The 13,193-nt window shown below is 40.2% G+C and overlaps 1 long non-coding RNA gene across 1 annotated transcript in view; it reads left to right on the top strand.

Moving 5' to 3' along the window:
* Positions 1-13,193, top strand: part of LOC144320102 (uncharacterized) — a 47,429-nt gene that overhangs the window by 27,437 nt on the left and 6,799 nt on the right. The window lies entirely within an intron of this gene.

The raw sequence follows: 13,193 nt of genomic DNA, 5'->3' as shown, positions 1-13,193 counted from the left end.
CTGGTATTACCCGGGGCCTTGTCCTCAGCCCCTTCCTGTTCTTCTTCTGTGTAGAACAAATGGAAGTGAAATCTCCACTTTCATGTTATTAGCAACCACATGTATTCTGACAAACTCCTAAATATCTCTAGCCCATGAGTTTCGATTGATCTGTCTAGTTGACATCTGCACTTGCATATTTTACAGCACTTTGAACTCCACATGTTCTACAGTAGATTCAATATCTATTATCTATTATTCCTCGTTACTTCTATACTGATTAATCATCACCATCTAGCCAGATGCCCAAACCAGAACATCTTCTGTCTTCTTAGTGTTCCCCTCCTACACCAGCTGCATCCTTTGCCCTCTGTTTGTTTGAAGTTCTACCCCGAACATAGGCCTCGAACCCAGGACCCCAAGATCTGAGTCACATGCTCCACGAACTGAGCCAGCTAGGGCGCCCCCTACCTTCTCTTTTTAAATGCTCTTCTCCCACTTCGCTGCCAGACAGACATCAGCCCCTCCAAGTAGGATTGATCCTATCCGTTTTTGTGTATCCTATCCATTATGTGCTACCAGAAGCGGCAGGGGAGGAGGAGGGTTATATAAGATAATAAATGATTTTCATTCATTCAAAAATATTTATTTAGCACTTAATATATATCAGCAACATTTATGATTTGCTTAAATTATCACCTCTCTTGTAAATGAATATTCTTTGTCTTAATGACTGCCTGCTTGTTTGCAAGCATGTGTCATAGCCTGTAAAAATCCAAATCCTCCAACTTAAAATTGTCATTAACAAACACTATTGTTACTGTTGTATATTAAGGCTAGGGACACAGGCCAACAATCACACAAACCATTCGCAGATATGTTCGGCAGAAATTCTGACTTTAAGACTTGCGTGTTGCGTTGTTTAATTAGAAAGGAAGTCTTGAAATATACCTGATCCTGCAAAGTAATTCTGTCCACAAAATGGGCAAAGGGAGAGGTTTCCCATTTTGTTCGCCAACCCGTAATTTGGTGGGAGGGGTTTAGGCTATTTTAATTAATTATTGCAAATTAAATATTTCAACAACTTGAAGTGAGTCCTTAAAAGAATGACAAAATATACATAGCTCCCCTCTGCTAAAACTGCAGTTGATGATAGAATTCCTACTGTCTAATCTATAAAATAAAACCCGAGTTTTCAGCTAATTCCGTTCTCTGAAACACAAAAAACAGTGCCACCCCAGTTAGATGCTTTAACATGCACGTTAATTTCCACTCACAGCTGTGGCAATTAGAAAGTGTACTTAATGGAGTGTCATGTTAATTGTTTTCAGAGTTAACCAATTTCTCCATTTAATTGTCAATTGATTAACCTATTGAAATGTTAAGTGACTCAGTTTCCTTCCAGAGTAAACAGCAGCAGCATATGGTAGCCTCATCAGCCGAAGGCAGCACTCATTTGCTTGGATTCAATGTGCTGGTATTTTTCTACACCTCCCTGAGCTTTTAATTAGATGAGGCAATGTTACATGTATTTGTCTGCTGGAAAGGTTATCAGTGCTGCAGCTGACCTGCGGAGGCAAGGTTGAGTCTAGCAGCTTTAATAGAAACGGTTTTCAGCTATGACTGTTGTACTTGATTGCATTGTGATGGTAATTAACTCAAGACTGCTTTCCTCAGCGTGTGTGTGCGCGCGCGTGTGTCTTTCCTGTAGCACTAACTATGCAATGAGATGTTTCCTCTGTCACATATATGCACTTATTAAGCGCTCATTGGATTCTAATAAGCATGCAAATAGTCAAGAGTTTCTTGAGGCTAATACCACACTACTCGGGTTGCGGTGCCATTAAATTGGTACGACGTTCGTCGCCTGCAGCACATCTTGCAGAGGAAAAAGCCCTCACCCTTTAGTAGAATGTTGCTCCTTTATTTCCGTGTGGCTCATTCCCTCGGATCTTCACAACTATAAAGTCAAACTTATATCATGTTTGCAATTTAAGAACGTAGGGGGCCCTATAGTGTGGAGGGAGCGACGCTTGCATTTGGAAGCCTTTTGCCGATGCTCCGCATAGGGATGCCTGTGTTTCAGTGACCAAATTAGTATCAGATCTTGGTGGTGAACGATGAACTCAGTCTCCCCGTCTCTCGCACACTGTTTTCTGACGCTGGGTGTGTGTTGTTTGCGTGTGTGTTTTTCCTGTCCCACCCCATTGTTTCATTACGAGCCAACCCACAACTGAGCCAGCATTCTCACCCTTGATAATGTTGGTAGCAGGCAACTGAGACAAAATGATTACAAACCTATGTTGTGTTCAATGGTTCTTTAGGGGATTTCTCTCTTAATAGTTCTGGCTCATTCACATTTGATTCAGCACATTTGTTCTTTAAAGGAGGCATAGCTTAGAAGAGTTTCAGGGAGGGTTAATAACTCAACTGAAAATGGCCGCTCGCATTGTCAAAGCTTGTTTCTGCAGTTGCTCCGGGCTTTCTTCAGTTTTGCCGCTCTGCAGCTTCGGCCCAGTTGGTAAACAGCTTAAGTCCAGACATCTTTTCATTCTCTGAGCAGCGGATTGAAATAAAAATGCATATAAGTGGCGACTGACTGGCGCTGGCCTAACAATAGCCTGTAACATTATGCAAGGGTATTTACATAGGAATAAGGCCTTACCAAAGGAGATGGGGCAATTAATGGTGTGGGCCACACATATAAGGAAAGTTTGTCCAATCCTTTCCTCAATAAAGATCTTTTGTAAAGTGCTATGGAAACTCATGGAGGCCCCAAAGAGATTAAGGAAAGGACTTTTTCTGGGACTTTGGAAAACTACATATATATAGTTTTATATATATATATATATATATATATATATATATATATATATATACTATATATATAGTTTTATATAGTTTATATATGTACATACACACACACACACATATATATACATATATATGTCAACGAAAGTTTCAAAAAGCCAATTTATATTAAAAAATGCACGGAAGAGACTATTAATTCTGTCTCGTTTTGATCATTTAGGGGAGTTTCTCTAACCCTGTGAAAGAAGGCAGTTCCCCGTGTTTCAGCCTCCTCTCTTCCTTTCCTTTCTTCTTTCTTCTTTTCTTTAGGTGACACTTATGGAATAGAAAATAGCTTCTGTGATAAACAAGTTTCTTCGTTATCTTGTTTCCCTGTGGTCAGAACTGAAGCATCATCTTTAGCATATTTGGAGAGTTTGGCCATACTTATTTCCAGTAATAACAACGAGAGGAATACTTGCCCAGTGACCAGGCCTAAGGGGAAAACCCTCAAGATTTTTCAGGAGGGTCGGGCAGCTGGCTGGCACAATGGAAATGAACCACCACAAAAACAGGGAGGGGCCCAAGAGCAAACGCGCAGAAACGGCCATAGAAGGATATGAGAAGCTTAATTCAAACCTAGACCTTTTCTAAGATACATGTCATAAAAGGCTACATATTTTGTCAGTACGGCTCAAAATTAGAAAGTCAAATGCTTGAATTACTTTCATCCCAATACTATCAAATATAGTCATTGAATTTGGGGTGGGGGGAGGAATGGGAAGCCCTCCTTACCCCGCCCCCACCCCTAGCCCACCAACCCCAGCAGTAGAAGACAAATCTGTCACATGTTTTCATTCTTATCAGAGGCTCACCATCTGCTTCTGCCCTTGGCCAGATAGCATTACTGTTATTATTACTTTGGATCAGAATACTTTTAATAAAGTATCATCAGCATTCTAAAAATAAGAGACAAAGGAATAACCCAAGCCCTCTGTGCATGTCTCATGACTAATGAAAGCATCTACTACCTATTTTAAGCAAAGCACTTCAGTTTTCCTTTTTTTTGTTGTTAATGTTTTATCTCACTCAAAAGACATTTTCTAAGGAAGAAGAAGTTTGGGACGGAGTGCTCAAGCTCTGTTCATACTTGCTAGTAAAACTGTTCTTACTCTCAAAGTTGCTTTTTATTCCATTTTCTCATTTACAGTCGGTTGCGGGAAATCCACATTCATATAGAATGAGTGAAATAAAATCTTAATGTGATAGTACATAAGCTTTGGATGCCTGTGTGTGTGTGAGTGTGTGTGTGTGTGTGTGTGTGTGGCGGTCGGAGAAAGTGATTTCAGCTGCAGCCCTTTCGAGCGGGCAGAAATCAATGCCTCATTCAGGACTATTGATCAGTACTAAATTAATTAGACTCCAAGGCTTATGGCAGTTGATAAGGCAACTTGTTAATTTAGTCAATGATAGTGTTTTCCCTAAAGCAGCAAATACCCTCTTCTTTAGAAAAGGCATTTCTAATACTTGCTGCCAGTTCTTTTTTTATTTTCAGTTTTCATCTTTCTTGTTTTCTTTTCTTTGGGACAGGAGTGTTTAGGGGTGAGTGGGCTGTGGGTGTGGGGAGATGGGTAAGTAAGGGAGTGCTGTAAAATGTATCCGCTGAAGTCCATCGGAAATATTCACTAACCCGCTCCTGTTTATCTATTCTCTCGCTTGGCATAATTTTGGGACGAAAGAAAGCAGCCAGATTATAACCCGGAACATGGATTTCCTATGGGGTTTTGGCCGTGTAGGGTCACTCCAGCCCCACAAGGATGTTCATTTGGAAGGGGCTACTTCCTAAACGTGCATTTACAATTGACTGATACATAGAGCTTGCTTTTGCCTTTCATTTAAACCTGCAACAGTGATGGTCATAGTCAGTAACAAAGACTTGGGCCCTGTCGGTAATGCAAACTGTGAATGGAATGAAGGTATCCCAGAATGCCCTGAACATAGGGCAGTACTTCCTGCTGGCTTAGAAGGACAAAAGGACAAAGCCCGGGAGTGTAGGGGTCCCACCAACAGCTCTTGGAGGCAACAGCCTGCTATCAGCAGCACTCCGACCCTCTGAGAATGCTAATAAGCTGGTGAAGAGCTCAGCTTTCTTGCCATAATTCTATAGTGTGGTTGAGGACCCCATAGAGCTCACTAAATAAAGACAACTAATTGAGAATTTTTTGCACATTTTGCTCAGGGGACTTGTTGTTCATTCGATTCTTTGGGGAGAATGTACCCCTACTGACAAGAGGAACTGATTGTTTTGGCAGCCTCATGTTACTCTTCCTGGGTCTAAGGCTGACTTTCGAAGTATGACAAAAATGTTTAATTTTGATTTTTTTTAATTATGTTGCTGGGAATTATTTTCGATCTCAAAGAATAGACGTTCCAGTGTTCATCTAAAAAAAAATGCTGGCAGAGTTTTTTGAATTAAAGCCCTGTTTTTTCTTTTTCTTTTTTTTTTTTTTTTTTCTCTTAAATTGTATTTTCTGTGGTGAGGCCTACATTTTTGTGTCTGCAGGTGACACGTTGATTGAAACTAAAATTAATAAATCAGCTGAAAAGCTCACACCTACAGTTCACAGCAGGGCCTGGAAAACACGTTTATAAAGGGAGCTTTATGCCCTCATATAAAGAAGGAATAAATTACAGAAGCACTTGTTGCCCTGAGACTTGATTTTGCTTTGCAATCTGGTACCTTATTTTTGGAGGCTTATTGTTAATCAACAGGTTCCTGGTTGCTTTAGCAGGTGACTTTGCTATTAATCTCTTACTTGACCATTATAGCATATTAATGAGGAGGTTTCTAGATGTGGCTCTATCTTCTGACCAAGGAATTAGTTTAAAAGGTGCACTTTTTACTCAATGGCTTGCAGTTAGCCATGTTGAGGACCAAATGCAAAGTAGCATTTTCTACAGCTTGTGTAGTATTAAGGAGTGTTTTACTAACATATGTGTCTTACTGTGCTTTTCTTCTCTCCTACACTTATTCCTTCGCCGTGGAGGGCAATTATGGAACTTACCAGTCTCTGTTCATTTTTTTAACAAAATAAAATTATATATAAATAACAAAATGATATCCTTTCTTATTAATGTGCACCCTCATTTTAATTAAACAATGTCAATTTTCTTTGGAGGTGTGTTTGGAATTAAAATGTATGATTTGGGAAGGCAAGACATTCAACATTTCTCACCAGAACTAGATTAATAAATGTCATTACAAGTGCAGGAATTTCACCATCACATTTCCCTTTAGAATCTGAGGTAATTGGAAATGGTTAAGCTTGACAAAAGAAGGAAGTAAATATACCTATGGGGGTAGTTTAGAAATATAAAGAAGAACTGAGGATTTAAGTCTTAAATTTGTAATTACAAGGATCTCCAAAGCACATAATGGTGCAAAACAGCCCAGACAACCCCACATATGGGAAGAATCGCTTTGTTGCAATCTGCAGATATTTCAAAGGACATCCTCTGGCAAAGCATTATTATTATTATTGTTCATTTCCTTTCAAATCTTCAGGACAATCTGGTCCACACCTCATGCAGGCTGTCTTTTTTCTAAACCTAGGAGATGTCAAGCTTGTGCTTTTCTTATTTTTAACTTTTTAAATTAAGGTTTGTGTCAATTGAGGCACATTGGAAGTCACTATCTACCTTGCCTTTTCAGACTAAGCCCTGAAGTCTGTTCATTCTCCAGGTTAAGATCAACACCATCATCTCTTTCAGTAAGGAATTTTCTGATTAGGTTTCTGGAGAGGAGGAGGTGAGTTCGAGATGTTTGTAGAAAAGCAGAAAGCTAATCAAAGCAATGCATGAGAGTGAACATTCATAGAACCACCACACTTCACATTACTTATGAAATTTTGTCCACAAAATTTTGTCCACAAAAATGCATACTAACAGAAATCATGAGCGTCACTCTAAAGTTGTAATATTAGGCCGCTCCCACAGATGGGAGGAATTAGAAATATGTTGTCTTTTTTAAAGTGTTGCTTAAGTTAGTTACCAGCTTAACAGTTCACTGTAATTACACTACCAAGCTGACCACTTTATAGCGAGCAGGGGGCCTGCTCAAAATCAATATTGATTACCTAGAGCCTTGACCCTCATTCTAAATTTTTTGTCTAGGCCAGTAAGCTAGGGAGAATTTTGGTAAGGATTGCCCCACCTCTGACAACCACAAAAATCAAAACAAAAATAGTTGACTCTGTTTTTCTTTTTAAACTGAGGAAGAAAAAAAAATCTGTTCTACACTGGACAGAAACAGTTTATGCCCCCAGTGACATGAAACCAACCGCTTTAGGTTCTCTGGTACGATAGAATATTGTATATGGGGTTGGGAGGTGGGGGGGAAGATCTCCTGAGGAGTGGAAGGAAAAGGAGGAAATAAAATTCAGATTAAAATAAATTAATGGAGTGACCAGTGTATTCTAGGAACAGTCAGGTTAATTCGTTTATATTTGTAGTAGAAATTTCTAGAAAAGAAAGTTCCAAATATATACCAAAGTATTGCAGACTGTGGCTGCTCTAGCCTGTGTTTATGAAGGACAGTCACTCTGAGAGAACGTTCCCCTCCCCCAGTTCTCCCTCAAGTACTTCCAGCTAGGGAGATTTTCAGCCCTTTTGTCTTTTTACAACTTAGCAAGATCAGACACATTTCTGCAATGCATATGCAGATTTCACCTCTTGTTACTTTCTCTAATGAGCGTTCACTTAATCAATTTGACAGTAGCCTTTATCCCCCACCCCCTTTTTTTCCTTCGCATCCACTAAGAAAGTTTTCAGGAAAAAAATGTTAACAGATTCAAGGGGGCATTAGCAACGTGAAATGGTAGCTGGCCAAAATGGGGGTGAATCGCAGGGCTTTACAATGACACTACTTTCCTGCCACCCCCTCTGTCCAACTTCTGAAAACAGGAAGCAGGTCTGCGAGTCTCATAAGAAAGCATGTATTTTAATAGCTAACAGGAAATGATTTTCGTTTGCTCTTTAAGAATTGAAGACAATTGGTTGTTATTTAATAGAACACTTGAACATAGTACTTTCACATAGGCTCATGTGCCCATTCAGCCAAAAGTTAAAAACTTTTGTGCAAGAGAGAGTCCTGCTAGTAGACAAGAGCAACCGATCCATGTTGGTACCCTCCCATCAAATTCCCCACCGGGACACCCTAAATCACAGGACCATGTTGGCCTTGTTAAATACCCCTCCCACCTGGGAGGAGGAGGGCAGGTGGGTTTCAGTCGAATGTAGTTCACTCTTTCCAGGGAATGGGCATGAGAACCTTTCCAGTTCTCAATCATATTCTCAACTCAGCTTCAAGCCAAATCTGCCCCTGGGTGATCCTTTTAACATATGACAATATATGGCCTAGCTACTAGGATGTAGCAGGTCTTTAAAAAAAAAATTTTTTTTTTTTAAACAGTTCCAGCCCCTCTTTTGCCTGCAGACAGCCAAAATTTCAGCCCTTGTGCAGCACCCACGAAGCCTGCTTTACCTCCAAGTGTGGCTGCCTTCTTCTTACAGTTCCCTCCGGCTCCCTCCAGCAGAATTCATGTCCTTCATCTTAGCCGGTTTTGTAACTCACCCACTTGAGTCTCTTTCACTTGGCCGTGGCCAGAAAAATCACAATAAAAGGAGAATGGGGAGGGAAGCCCTCTACCCCTCCCATTCCCTCTCTCTGTTCTGTACTTGGTCTGCTCTAGTTTTGCCTTTTCTGATAACTCACAGTACCTTTCTGATAACTCACAGTACCAGCATCTATCCATTGAGTCCTACCAACAGCCAATTGTTCACCTTTTACATTCTAATTGAATAGGAAATGTGGTTTTAAGAGGATCAGGATCTGGTCCCTATCTAGAGTTTATGACTTGGGCTTATTAGGTCACTGACAAATCTCTCTTTTCCTGACCTTTTTGATGAAAGGTGGGGATCTATGCGGCCGGCTGCCTACCTTCTCTAACTTGAACAGCTTGTTCTAATTTGTGGGCCGAACCCGTCTGCTGTGTACAATCTCCGGGTAGGGTTCCTCTGAGGTCTGGGAATGAGCAATACTTTATGATATAGAGTTAGCAGCCTGACTTCAACCAGGACATTCTCAAGCGATCGAACGGAGTTGATTCATTGTCTGCACTAATGTCATCTGAGCTCTTTGCTTGTTATTGGCAAAGCCAAATGGTAGGTCTCGTCCCATCTCAAGACCTATTGAGCCAGAATCTGAATTTTAACCAGATCCCCAGATGATTCATATGCCCATTTCTTTAATCACCTGAGGATCTTTGGGAAGGCAGGGATATACCCTACCCATTGGAGTCATTTCAATTCATTCTCCGTCTTCTAATCACAGTCCCTAATGAGACAGAGAGGATATGAAGTTTGAGATGGAAGAGAAAGAGGAATAGTGGGAATCAGCAATTGTAACTCTATTATTATGAACCTGATCTTTAAATATGCAAATTTAAAAATCATTTTAGCGTACATACAATTAAAAATATATGCTTTCAGGTCCCTATTTCTTCTGGAAATAATTTGTAATTTTGTCACTCTTTTTTTTTTTCTTTTGCGAAACCTTGAAATGCCTTCTCCTGCATTTGTCCTTTCTGTTTAGTGAGCTAGTAATTTAACCCTGATTTCTAATTTTACTTAAGAAATTAAGATTCGTTTCTATCTAAACTTCATTCCAGAAAACCTTGTAGTTTTCCTGAGTTTATAGAGGACCTCTTGGGGGTTCCTGGCACCTGCTGGAGAGGACACCCCTCCCCCCCCCAGCCAAAGGTTTAACCATTCTTTCTCCAACACGTGAGCACTCTCTGCCCCCGAGTCCCTGAGCAGAAGGACAGTGAGTGAGGGCAGTAAGTGGAAAGAGCATGGCCCCCAGGGCAGAGAGGCTGGGACTGACAAAGCTGGATCCACCATAATGAACGCGTGCGACCTTTGGCAAGCAACTGAACGTTTCTCGGGCACTGGATCCTGCTCAGTGAAAAGAGATCATAACTCAAAGGGTTGTTGGGTTGGTAAAAGAGGTAAAATTTCAGAAAGGTCTACTGCAAAGTGGCAGGTTGGTAAATGCGGAGGAGAAGGTGTTTTGCTTTGTCTTGTGCTTTCTTGGCAAGGTCTCTGAAGAGCTAGTCAAAAAGGAAGTTAGGCTGCCTCGCCCCTAAGAGCAAAGGCCCTCAGTTATTTGGAGGTAGGTGAGAACCCACGCTCTTTGGCTTGATGATTATAAATAGTCCCCACTTATTAAACACCTGTGATGTGACTGTGACATTTGGAAAGTGCTTTAACCTTCCTGGATCATTCACCCTTTCTCTGTGAAATGGAGATTATAATGCCTAATAGGATTGCTGAGGTTGGTTAAAGAAGTTGCTTTACATTCATTATCTCATTGAATTTTCCAAGCAACCTGGTGTAATAGGCCACTTTTAGCCCCATTTTACAGCTGAGGACACTGAGGTTCAGAGACATCAAGTGATTCACTCAGGGCCATGCAGCTGATAAGTCAAAGCCAGGTTTGAACTCTGGATCTCTCTAACACAAAATTTATGTGCTCTCCTTTATACTCCCCACACCTTAGGGAAACTGATAAGTAAAAGGGAGACCAGATAAAGGGAATTACTTGAGTCTTTTCAATCCTTAATAACATTTCAGTTCAATTCCAAGAAGGGCAGTGATTTTCAAACTTCTTATCTTTTTTAATCTGCAAAAAAATCTGCAACTAACTGAGAGGAGAGGTTCCCTCTAAATGGTGTCAAATCTTGGCAGTATTTTAATATAGCAGTTCTTTCACTTCCGAAGGATTATCAAGTTGGATGTCCAGTCCTGAAACGCAGCAAGATTTGGTTCTTTACTCTGCCCTGAATAGAGTCAGCCTCAGTTTCAGGAAGGACAATCTCTATCAAAGGTCATCATGTCCAGGAGCAGATGGTGCTCAGAATTATGGGTTTGTTATAAACCAAGATGAAGTGACTCCAAAGTTGAACCCTCATTAATGAAAAGGTGAGTCACCCTAATTCAGAAAGAAGGGGCTTGAGGAATGATGGGAAATCAAAGTGTATCCCTTGGGGACCAGTTGAGGAAGGGAGAGGCAGAGAAAAAAGGTGGGAAATGGGAGGAGAAGGGGTTGACAAGAGAAATATACTTTTAAAAACGGCACAGACCCGGGGGTGCCTGGGTGGCTGTCTGTTACGTATCTGCCTTGGCTTAGGTCATGATCTCAGGGTCCTAGGATTGAGCCCCATGTCGAGCTTCCTGGCCAGCTCTCCTTTTCTCCCTCTTCCTCTCCCTCAGCCCCTAATCCACTTGTTCTTTCTCTCTTTCATAAATAAATAAAATCTTAAAACGGCACAGACCATCCAAACTCAGGCTGTGATGCTGAACTGACATCATGCATTCTCTCCAGTGATCAGCATCAGCATTTAGTCCAAATAGGTGGGAAACCTATTTCCTATACAGTCTGTTAAACAATGTGCGGGTAGCTATGGCATGTGAAAATGCTTGTGTCTGCAAATTATGTGCTCACACATAGAAATATTCTTGAAAATCTGAAACGGAATTAGACTTGATAACAATTGCATTGCTGTGAAAATATGTCTCTTCTCCTTTGCATTGGGGGCAACCTAGAGGTAAAATGACCCTGACCCTAGTTAGGCTAGACCTTCAGAACCCCAGCCTCAGTTGGCTTCCCTGTTCCTTGCTATTTCCTAGAACTCGGGTGAAGGTGTACCTGTAGAATAGTGTCAGATTAAGAACAGTATTCCAAATACATCAAGATCATTATTTGCTCTGAATTAGTGTTATTGAAGTGCCCTGTTTTACATAAAGTCCAATGGAAGTTTTTTAAATTCTATTTGCTTATAATATAATAGTATTATGGCTGATAATAAGATGAGCTGCATTTTAGAGACCTTTTGATTTAAAAGAAAAAAGAAAGAAAGAAAGAAATTTGCTAAGATAAGCAATTTCCCTCTCCCTTATGTAGGACTTTCTTCTTTTAGCCATTTATTTCTTACTCAGCAAAAATAACAAGGACTCTAGAAGTCTGCTTTATTAATAAAGGTAGATGTAATTTGAGAGTGGTTGATGAAGCCAAGATAGCTTTCCAATTCAAATAGTTTGAAATCTAACATGTCTGATATTTAAGGTGAAATATAAGCATCCTCTTATTTTTATAGGTAAAAAAATTCAAACACCCCTTCCTAGTAAAATTCTAAGCACAGCAATCTCTGCTCCAGGTTAATCAGCAAGGCATTGCTGTGTTAAGGTTGCTCAACTCTTACGGAACAATTGCCAAGCAAGCTCAATCTCTTGGAAGCTGAACCCTAAAAATAAGAATACCCTAAATATTTCTGTTTGGGGATTGTTTTGTGGTTGTTAGGTACTTTTTCCTCCCTAATCAAATTGTCTTCTTTCTGTGAGGCGGAGTCCTTGTCCCAAGAAGCCCCCTGGACTAGTAACTCCCTAATCTGTCTGCCTCCGGTTTTATTAGGTAGAGGGCATTGAGTGATAATGTATGACTTTTTTTTTTTTTTTTTTTAAACATAGACAGGTTTGTTTTTCTAACTGTCAGCAGTGTTTTGGCTATTTTGAGAATGTAGGACAGGGTTAAGGATTAGTACCAGCATTCTCTTTTCTGTGTATCAGAGCCGCTTAGCAGTAATTAATCAGGACATTAGGTTTTGTAGTCTTGGTTCAGGTCATTTGCCTATGAGCTGCTCGAGCCTTTTACAAAGGCATACTGCATATGTTTCTGGGTACCTTTTTGAGAGAAGATTTAAATTGGCCAGATGAATAATACTTTGTTACAAGTGTTTTGCCCTAGGCAAAAAGGTTTTCTTCATATTATCATAGCCTGAAGCTGCAATCCTCAAGCTTGATGTGACTGGTGTTATACTGTCACATGGCAATGATGTAAGAACAGGCCTCTCTGTGTCAGACAAATCTGGATTTAGGGGAATTATAGCAGATGTTGCAAAATGGCAACAGTTTAGCAAGTTCCTTTTATCCCACTGTTGGGAGGCAGGACTACTAAGTGTACCAGACAGAAAAGAATGTTTTCTTTGATCCTTTACACTCTAGGGTAGGGACTTCCCCAGTTAGAGAACATCGTTAATGATACAGTTATACAGTCACTGATGGATCAGAATACAGAATTAAGGGTGGGATTTGTGTTTTTTGGGGTTTGGTTTTTTGTTGTTGTTGTTGTTTAGTATTTGTTTTGATTGAGCTTAGTATTTGTGGTCATTTACATTGTAAGCTTCAGAAACCCTCTAAGGTTTTATTCTTGGTAAAGAAAGCCTAATTCAGTGGAATAAACTGAATAACAATAACAAGAACTAAGCCACACAAAAAATATTTTAACCTTGGCAGCCATATCCACTCAC

This window comes from Canis aureus, chromosome 9 (genome assembly GCF_053574225.1).
Source record: "Canis aureus isolate CA01 chromosome 9, VMU_Caureus_v.1.0, whole genome shotgun sequence".
NCBI classification, from domain to species: domain Eukaryota; kingdom Metazoa; phylum Chordata; class Mammalia; order Carnivora; family Canidae; genus Canis; species Canis aureus.
Note: the sequence above shows the minus strand (reverse complement) of the source record. Positions and strands in the feature narration are given on the sequence as shown.